This window comes from Mustela putorius, unplaced genomic scaffold (assembly GCF_011764305.1).
Source record: "Mustela putorius furo isolate JIRA1106 unplaced genomic scaffold, ASM1176430v1.1 tig00003845_pilon_pilon_pilon, whole genome shotgun sequence".
Classification (NCBI taxonomy): Eukaryota; Metazoa; Chordata; class Mammalia; order Carnivora; family Mustelidae; genus Mustela; species Mustela putorius.
Window position 1 is genome coordinate 48,280,425 of NW_025421998.1, and position 9,495 is coordinate 48,289,919.

Below are 9,495 nucleotides of genomic sequence, written 5' to 3' on the forward strand. Positions count from 1 at the left end.
TGGATGACACTTACGTGGGCGCCTGGCACTTTGGAATGTATGCTAAATCATAGCCTGGTAGCTGATTAATTGGCAAATTTGCTGGGTTAACAAGGAATCTAAAACCAACTCAAAAGGGCTTCCAATATTCTGTTTAAAAATATTTTTAAAATTTAAAGAAAAAAAACCCAATGTTTTAACCATAAATATAGGTTTCTTGTGGAGGATAAAATTTAGTAGAGAATCAGTGTTTTCAAAGCTATGGGGCTGGATGCCATGTTGAGATTTCAACTTTTCTCTTTTCTTTGTCAAACAGGTAAACTGCCCTGTATGTGATCTTTCCAGGAAAGTCATGAGACAGGAGAGAAAAATGGAAGGAGCCACAAGCATTTGTGGACATTTTTCCTGAAATTTTAAGCTCCTAGGGGAATGTAGAGGATTTTATGATAAAACCCAAGACTTCCTTGGTTTCAGGGACATAAGTTTCTGACCATAAAGGCAGAAGGATTATCCCTAGACTAGAAAGATATGCCTCAAGGTTATGAGGAGGAAATAGATAGAACCACATCTTGTTCTTTAGCAGTTCTTCTGTGGAGCTAACAAAATCTTAAAAAAATATAGGAACGAATGAATGAATGAATGAATAGCTCTGTTAGTCAATCAGGCACACGCACTTGGAAGGTGCGCAGAAAGTTTTTGTCTGCCAAGCACATACAGTAAGCAGCAGATAAACAAAGAACAGCTGAACCTGAAGAGCCTGTCAGCCCTCTATAATAGTCATCAGAAAAGCAAACCAATGGAACCAAAGACCACAGTCTACATCTAGAATGACCAACATGTCCCAGGTTATATAGGACTTCTGCAGTTTTAGCATAGAAAGTTCCATGTCTGGGAAACTCCTCAGCTCTGGGCAAACCAGACCTTGCCCCAAGCTTCCGTTCCCACTGAACACAATGTTTGAGCATATGGAACAAGTCTAAGATGGATATTTCAAAAGGAACTAAACTTTTCACCTGTTCTAAGGAATGAGGATTGAGAGTCAGACTTCAAAAGGGGATATGGAAACTGAAGTTCTTTTTTTTTTTTTTTATCTTTACAACAAAGCTTATGAAAGAAAGTGATATCTGTAATATTTGAATACCATAATAAAAGGAAAGAATGTCAATAGAGCTTTCTAAGGAAAAATCACTAGCCTCAAAATCTATATTGTGCTAAATTATTGTGTTGAACATCAAAGAGAGTCCAATCTTTCCAAAATTCAGAAAACATAACAGCATTCTTGAAAAAGGTGCTTAAAGGATTGTTAGTTGATCTAGAGGTGATTCAAAGGAAAAACTCAAGAATTAGAAAGCAAACTATATAATAAGAAATCACATGGAAGCCCCCAAAGCAGTTAAAATTAAATCTAAATAATGTTTGTTAAAATATTATTGTACTTAAATGTTAAAAAGTTGATGTTTCTCCAAAAAGATAATCAACACAAGAACAATTATTCAAAGAAGACATACAGATGAAAGACACTATGAAACAAAGAACAAATTATTATAAATTAAATATAATACAAAATGGATGAAAGAGAATGGGAGAGGTAGGCTTCCACTTATGGAATGAATAAGTTATGGGGATAAAAGGTACAGTATAGGGAATACAGTCAATGGTATTATAATAGCCTTGTATGCTAACAGATGATAGCTGCACTTGTGGTGAATAGCATAATATATAGACTTGTCAAATTACTATCTAGTATACCTAAAACTAATGTAACTGTGTGTTAACTATACTTCAATAGTAATAATAATAATAATAATATAGAGTAATAATATAGAGTATTACTTCAAAGGTAATCTTCTTCATTTGGGGCTATATTTATAAATTGTACAAAGATGGGCAAGTAAGATTAAAAGCATTCTCAGCTTTTAAATTTACCTAAAAAGAGCTTAAGGTGATTTGTTAATGCGTTTGATTTTATAATAATGTGTGAAGTAAAATAAATGTCTAGAAACCATCATAGATTTTTTTTTAAATGAAAGAAAAGGAAAGCAAAGGACAAAATAAAAGACATAGGAAGGTAGTTTAAATATAATACATAAGACAATAACTAAAGTAGGTCTAGTCATATTGCCTATGATGATAAAGATCAATAAGTTCAACCACTTAAATTATAAAACTTCCCATTTGCATTTTAGAAAAAAATTTAACATATGCTGTTACAAGGAAAATGCCTAACTTCAAAGATAGCTTTGGGCCATCCAATATTGCCATCTCGAAACCTCACTGTTACATCAGTAAAGACATTATTTTATAAGACATAAATCACAAGTATAGAGAAAGTAAGAATAGAGAGAACAGCAACAGTACTTAACAACCTGGAAAGCATATTAGTGAGTACCTTGGCCTAACATGCAGAGTAGAATCTTCAAAAGACTCAGGAATTAATGTCCACACACACCTTTGGGTGAGGGGGAGGTAGCTGGGAAATGGAAACCTGGATGAGAACAGATATCCTAGACCCCTCTCCCACTCCACCTTGAGTAACCACCCCTTCTTCGTCCTATGGGAGATCTAAGAGCTTACTCCCTGGAAACATGTAGGAGAGGGTCCTTGGACTGGGGGACATGAGGAAAAGTTAGGGCAGGTGTGCTATTACAACAACAGCACCACCACCACCAACAATAACCCAGGGAGACAAAAGGAACACCTATGGTATGCTGGAAGAGAAGTTTTCAATAGGAAATCTCATTACTCCAAGACAAGAGGGCTAAGGAGACTGACACTAAGGGAGTCCCAGGAATGGGCTGGTGAAAGGCTGGCTCGAGTTTTCTGTGAAACTCAAGATCAATAGGTTCCATCCTAAGCACAGATTTTATAATCAGATTTTTAGGCTCTTCACTCTTAAACACAGTAAAGAAACCAGAATTATCAAGCATTTTAGAAAAACCTTTAATATGAAAGATAAGAGACCAAACAGAAAACAAAAACAATTTGATAAAAAGAGAATGAAAAAAGAACGTATAGTATAAGGGAGGTACTGAATCTAAAGGAGGTACTGAATCTTTATAAGTCTATGAAGAATATATTATTAAAGAAATGCAAATCACATACACAGTGACATCTAACTTTAAGATAATTAATGACAATTATGAGTATTAATTATTAATACCCTAAAAGGTGTGAAATATACTGGCAAAGGCTTATAGGAAAGAAATCTGGAGTAGGGTAGAGGAGCTAGATGGTGTAGGAGTAGGAGACCGAAATATTGTAAGTTCAGCTAGATAGTTATCAATACATTCTGAACACCTACAAACTCAACAGGAGACAGAAGAGAAGAAGAGCAGCAATTCTAGGAATAGAAAATCGACCACTTCCTGGAAGGTAGGACATATGGAAAAGTAAATCCGAAGCAATGGGAAGATAAACCTCAGGGGAAGAGGCTGGCTCCCGGCAATTGGTAGAGCAGCAGAGCAGGAGACCACAAAATCAGAACTTTTAGAAGTCTGCTCCACTGAGGGACTTTGATTTATATAGTTGTTGCTCCAATGTTAGGGGCATAGGTATTTAAAATTGTTAGATCTTCTTGTTGGACAGACCCTTTAAGTAAGACACAGTGCCCTTCTTCAACTCTTAAATAGTCTGTGACTTAGAATATAATTTATCTGATATAAGGATATTGATTCAACATCCACAAATTGATGTGATACAATACATTAATAAAATAAAGAACAAGAACCATGATACTCCCAATAGATGCTGAAAAAGCATTTGAGAAAGTACGGCATCCTTTCTTGATCAAAACTTTTCAAAGTGTAGGCATAGAGGGTACATACCTCAATATCACCAAAGCCATCTACGAAAAACCCACAGTGAATATCATTCTCAATGGGGAAAAACTGAGAGCTTTTCCCCTAAGGTCAGGAACATGGCAGGGCTGTCCACTATCACCACTGTTATTCAATATAAAACTAGAAGTCCTAGCCTCAGCAATCAGACAACAAAAAGAAATAAAAGGCATCCAAATCAGCAAAGAAGAAATCAAATTCTTACTCTTTGCAGATGATATGCTACTTTATGTGGAAAACCCAAAAGACTCCACTCCTAAACTTCTAGAACTCATACAAGAATTCAGTAAACTGTCAGGCTATAAAATCAATGCACAGAAATCAGTTGCATTTCTATATACCAACAATAAGACAGAAGAAAGAGAAATTAAGGAGTCAATCTCATTTACACTTGCACCCAAAACCATAAGATACCTAGGAATAAACCTAAGCAAAGAGGCAAAGAATCTGGACTTAGAAAACAATAAAGTACTCATGAAAGAAACTGAGGAAGACACAAAGAAATGGAAATACGTTCCATGATCATGGATTGGAAGAACAAATATTGTGAAAATGTCTATACTACCGAAAGTAATCCACACATTTAATGCAATCCCTATCAAAATACCATCCTTTTTTTTTTTTTTCAAAGAAATGGAACAAATAATCCTAAAATTTATATGGAACCAGAAAAGACCCCGAATAGCCAGAGGAGTGTTGAAAAAGAAAACTAAAGTTGGCGGCAGCACAATGCCAGACTTCAAGCTCTATTACAAAGCTGTCATCATCAAGACAGTATGGTACTGGCACAAAAACAGACACATAGATCAGTGGGAGAGAATACAGAGCCCAGAAATTGATCCTCAACTCTATGGTTAAATAGTCTTCGACAAAACAGGAAAGAATGTCCAGTGGAAAAAGACAGTCTCTTCAACAAATGATGTTGGGGAAGTTGGACAGCCACATGCAGAAAAATGAAACTGGACCCTTTCCTTACACCACACACAAAAATAGACTCAAAATGGATGAAAGACCTCAATGGGAGACAGGAAGCCATCAAAATCCTTGAAGAGAACACAGGCAGCAACCTCTTTGGCCTCAGCCAAGGCAACTTCTTCCTAGGAATGTCGCCAAAGCCAAGGAAAGCAAGGGCAAAAATGAACTATTGGGACCTTATGAAGATCAAAAGCTTTTACACAGCAAAAGAAACAGTCAACAAAACCAAAAGACAATTGACAGAATGGGAGAAGATATTCATATATGACATATCAGATAAAGGGCTAGTATTCAAATCTACAAAGTTTTGGTTTTCTTTTGGTGTTATCAAAAGTTTTTTTTGGTGTTATCAAACACCAAAAGAACAAATAATCCAATCAAGAAATGGGCAGAGGACATGAACAGACATTTCTGCAAAGAAGACATCCAGATGGCCAACAGACACATGAAAAAGTGCTCCACATAAATTGGCATCAGGGAAATACAAATCAATTAGCAATAATCCCGCCTCGGATAAACCTCACTGGCTACGATACTACCACTGCTACTGTGAGATATACCTCACGCCAGTTAGAATAGCTGAAATTAACAAGTCAGGAAATGACAGATGCTGGCGAGGCTGTGGAGAAAGGGGAGCCCTCCTACACTGTTGGGAATGCAAGCAGGTGCAGCCACTCTGGAAAACAGCATGGAGTTTCCTCAAAAAGTTGAAAATAGAGCTACCCTATGACCAGCAATTGCACTACTGAGTATTTACCCTAAAGATACAAAGGTAGTTATCCGAAGGGGCACGTGCACCTGAAAGTTTATAGCAGCAATGTCCACAATAGCCAAACTATGGAAAGAGCCTAGATGTCCATCAACAGATGAATAAAGAAGATGTGGCATATATATATACAGTGGAATACTATACAGCCATCAAAGAAATGAAATCTGCCATTTTCAATGACATGGATGGAACTAGAGGGTATCATGCTTAGCGAAATAAGTCAATCAGAGAAAGACAATTATCATATGATCTCCCTGATATAAGTATTTGAGAGGCAGAGTTGAGGATTTGGGGGGTAGAGAAGGAAAAAATGAAACAAGATGGGATTGGCAGGGAGACAAACCTAAGAGACTCTTAGCTTTACAAAACAAACTGAGGGTCACTGGGGAAGGGGATTGTGGAGAGTGTAGTTGGGGAGGGTATGTGCTATGGTGAGTTCTGGGAAGTGTGTAAGCCTGAAAATTTCATAAACCTGTAGCACTGGGGCAAATAATACATTACATTATAATAAAAATAATTAATTTAAAATAATGAGTGGTTTCCATATAAGATGAATCCTTCATATATGAAATTATTTTAGTCATTAGAAACATTATCATGTAATAATAATTAAAGACTTTGGAAATTCATGCAATATGATGCTAAATTAAAAATTGTATATGTGCCACAACCTCAATTTTGAAGAAAAAGTTTGGGTATGTGTACATATGTGTTATGTATTTATTAATTATTCATAAATGCTAAGGAATATAAGGGACTGAAAAAGATTTAAAAATTTCAGTTGTATTTATTTCTGAGTGATGGGGTTATAGGTGAAATTTAATTTCTTTTCTATACTTTCCATTCATTTTCTACTAATTTTTAAAATCAGAAATAGTATTATTCCAAATAGGAAGTTAAAATCCTCTTCAACGGAATTGGCAAGTGACAAATATGGAATGAATAGTTCTCTGAGGCATTTGATTGCTATTAAGACTTAGTCTTCCTACTGGCAGAAAAAGCCCAAAATAACCAATAAAACTTGTTCACACAACTGTGCTGACAATGATATTAATGCCTAGAACAACACAGCAGTTAACTAAGGGAAAACCATGCTGGGTTCAACTCGATGAGAACCAGAGGAGGGTAAAAGCAAATGGAAAAAGATGAAATTGACAGGAAAAGCAAATTCTACATTCAAACTCCCAGCCTGGGTGGGCAGTTTGGGTGGGAAAGTAACCCCTCCAGAGTTTAGGTTCACTGGCCACAAGTGGAACAAGGATTGGCAGAGAGGCCAGATTGAAGCAAGCAGCTATAAAAGTGTTCTGCCCTGTGAGTACCACCCTGAAACATAATTAACCACCCAAACAAAGGAAAACAGTGCCCAGGGTTTCTCCATTCAGGAAGCAAATCTAAGAAGCAGGAACTGGAGCCATGTGCCAACACTTCCCCAAGATCAGAGGCCACGAAAATAGTATAATATCTGAAAAACAAATCTGCTCAGCTTCTCATAAGATTTTCTAAGTCAACTATTGTGAATTGGCAGTGTGTTTCTAAGGATTTAAGTATTGGTTCTATCCTAAAACTAAAACTACGAGACTTTATGAGGTTATTTTTATATGGTAACAGACTTTGCTGAACTATATGAACTATTATTTCTGACACTGGAAAGAGTCATTCTACCTGGATTGTGTGACTATTCCTGCTACTTACTTCTCATTAATTCATTTGAGCATTCAACCGTCCAACTATTCAGCCACTGTTTTATATATACAGGGCATTAATTAGGCCTAGGCATGAAGTAGTATATAAAGACATCCAAGTCACACGTACTCTTCTCAAAATCTAGTGGAAGGAATAAGATATTAATATATAAAAGCAATAAAAGGGCTTTTATTAAGATAGCTTAGGCTATGTTTAAAGAATTAAAAAGGACCACCTTGATAGATCAGTGGCTTTCCATAATAAAGTTTCATTTATCAGTCATCAAATTGTAAAAGAGAAAGGAGTTCTCTAGAACAATGCCTCACCAAACTGTGACTCAAGCATACAGGATGATTTTTCCAAAACATGGCCTCCAGATTTGCTGCCAAGGGAGAAAAGTGCCATTGAAGAGGCACATTGGCTCTTAAATATCTCAGGTTAGAAATGCTATGCTTCCTTTTATAGTTTCATTTATCAGACTCAGTAACTATTTTTAGGTTGGTTTCTCTGAGAAGCAGAACCTGGCACAAGGATTTAAATCCAAGTTATTTATTTGGGAAGTGGATGTGAGAAATAGGAGCCAAGTACATGTGCAATTTCAGTCACTTATAATGGGCTGTGCCTTTGGATGTGGTGAGGTCAAAGAACTGGAAAAGTCCTAGGTATTTCCACATCATGAAGGTAAGGAAGCACTAGTACCCAAAGCAAATGTCTGAAGTCAAGGTGCCAGCCATTAGCAGGAAGATATGTCAAACCTGTGACACAGACTCACGGACTAGTTTAAGAGACCTGAGGGAATGAGCAGAGCAACAAGTGTGTCTTTTTTGGCTTCCAAGCACCTTTTTACAGTCTGCTCTTATGAATTCAATTTTTTTAAGTTCCATATATAAGTGCAGTATTTATATCTCTGAATCTCCCTTATATCACTTTTTTAATGTCCTCATGATGTTTCATCCATGTTGTCTCAAAAGGTAGGATGTCTTTCTTTTTTATGGTTGAGTAATATTCCACTGTATATATGCATCACATTTTCTTTCATCTCTCAGTGGATACACAGACTATTGTCATATCTTGGCTATCATGAATAATGCTACAATAAACATGGGAGGGCAGATATATTTTCAACATATTGATTCCATTCCTTCTAGATACATACTTAGAAGCAAGATTGCTGATAGTTCATGTAATAGTTCTAGTTTTCATTTTTTCAGAACCTTCATACTGTTTTCCATAATTACTATTACATTCCCACCAACAACATAAGAAAGTTCCCCTTTTTCCACACACCCTTACCAAAACTTATTGTCTCCTACCTTTTTAAAAAAATCATCCTAACATGTATAAAGTAATACCTCACTGTGGTTTGGGTTTGCAATTCCCAAATGATTAATGCTGGTCAGCACTTTTTTATACATGTCTTTTTTGGAAAAAATGTCTATTCAGGTCCTTTGCCCAATTTCTAATGATGTTATTTGTGTTTCTGCTATAGAGTTGTATGAGTTCCTTATATATTTTAGATATCAGCATCTTATTAGATATATGGAATGAAGATATTTTCTCCCATTACACAGGTTGCCTTTCATTTTGTATATTGTTTCCTAACTGAGCAGAGCTTTTTAGGTTGATATAGTCCTACTTATTTATCTTTGCATTTGTTGCCTGTGTTTTGGTAAAATATCTAAAAAATCATTGCCAATAGAAATGTCAAAAGCTTTTCCCCTATATTTTCTTGTAGAAGTTTTACAGTTTCAGGTCTTACATTTAATGTTATGATACACTTCGAGTTTATATTTTTATGTCTGGTGTAAGCTCAGGGTCCAATTTCATCCTTTTGCATGTGGATATTGAGTTTTCTAAACATTATTTATTAAAGAGACTATCCTTTTCCTTTTATCTGTCCTTGGTGCTTTTGTCAAAAATTAGTTAACAGCCTATGCAAGGGCTAATTTCAGGGCTCTCTATTCTCTTCCAAACACTGATACTAATAAATTATTATTTTCTTAGGAATATTCCCATAGATATCCATTAACATTAAGATTCAGTAAACTTGTGTTTAACTAATAATTAACAATCATTTGTTTAGTTCCATTTAAATATATAAGACTCTCATTCTCATGGTGATTTGAGGAATAATGGTCCTATTGTGTTAGGATCTCTTATCGCTAATTGCTTCTTTATCTACCAAAAAAAAAAAAAAGCACCATGCGCATTGAAATGCTTTATTTCATTATATTAAACAGAAAGTTTACACAT

At 35.7% G+C, this 9,495-nt stretch overlaps 1 pseudogene; it reads right to left on the minus strand.

Moving 5' to 3' along the window:
- Positions 1-5,233: 5,233 nt before the first annotated feature.
- LOC123387074 lies at positions 5,234-5,344 on the minus strand (annotated as a pseudogene).
- Between the last annotated feature and the right edge of the window lie 4,151 nt (positions 5,345-9,495).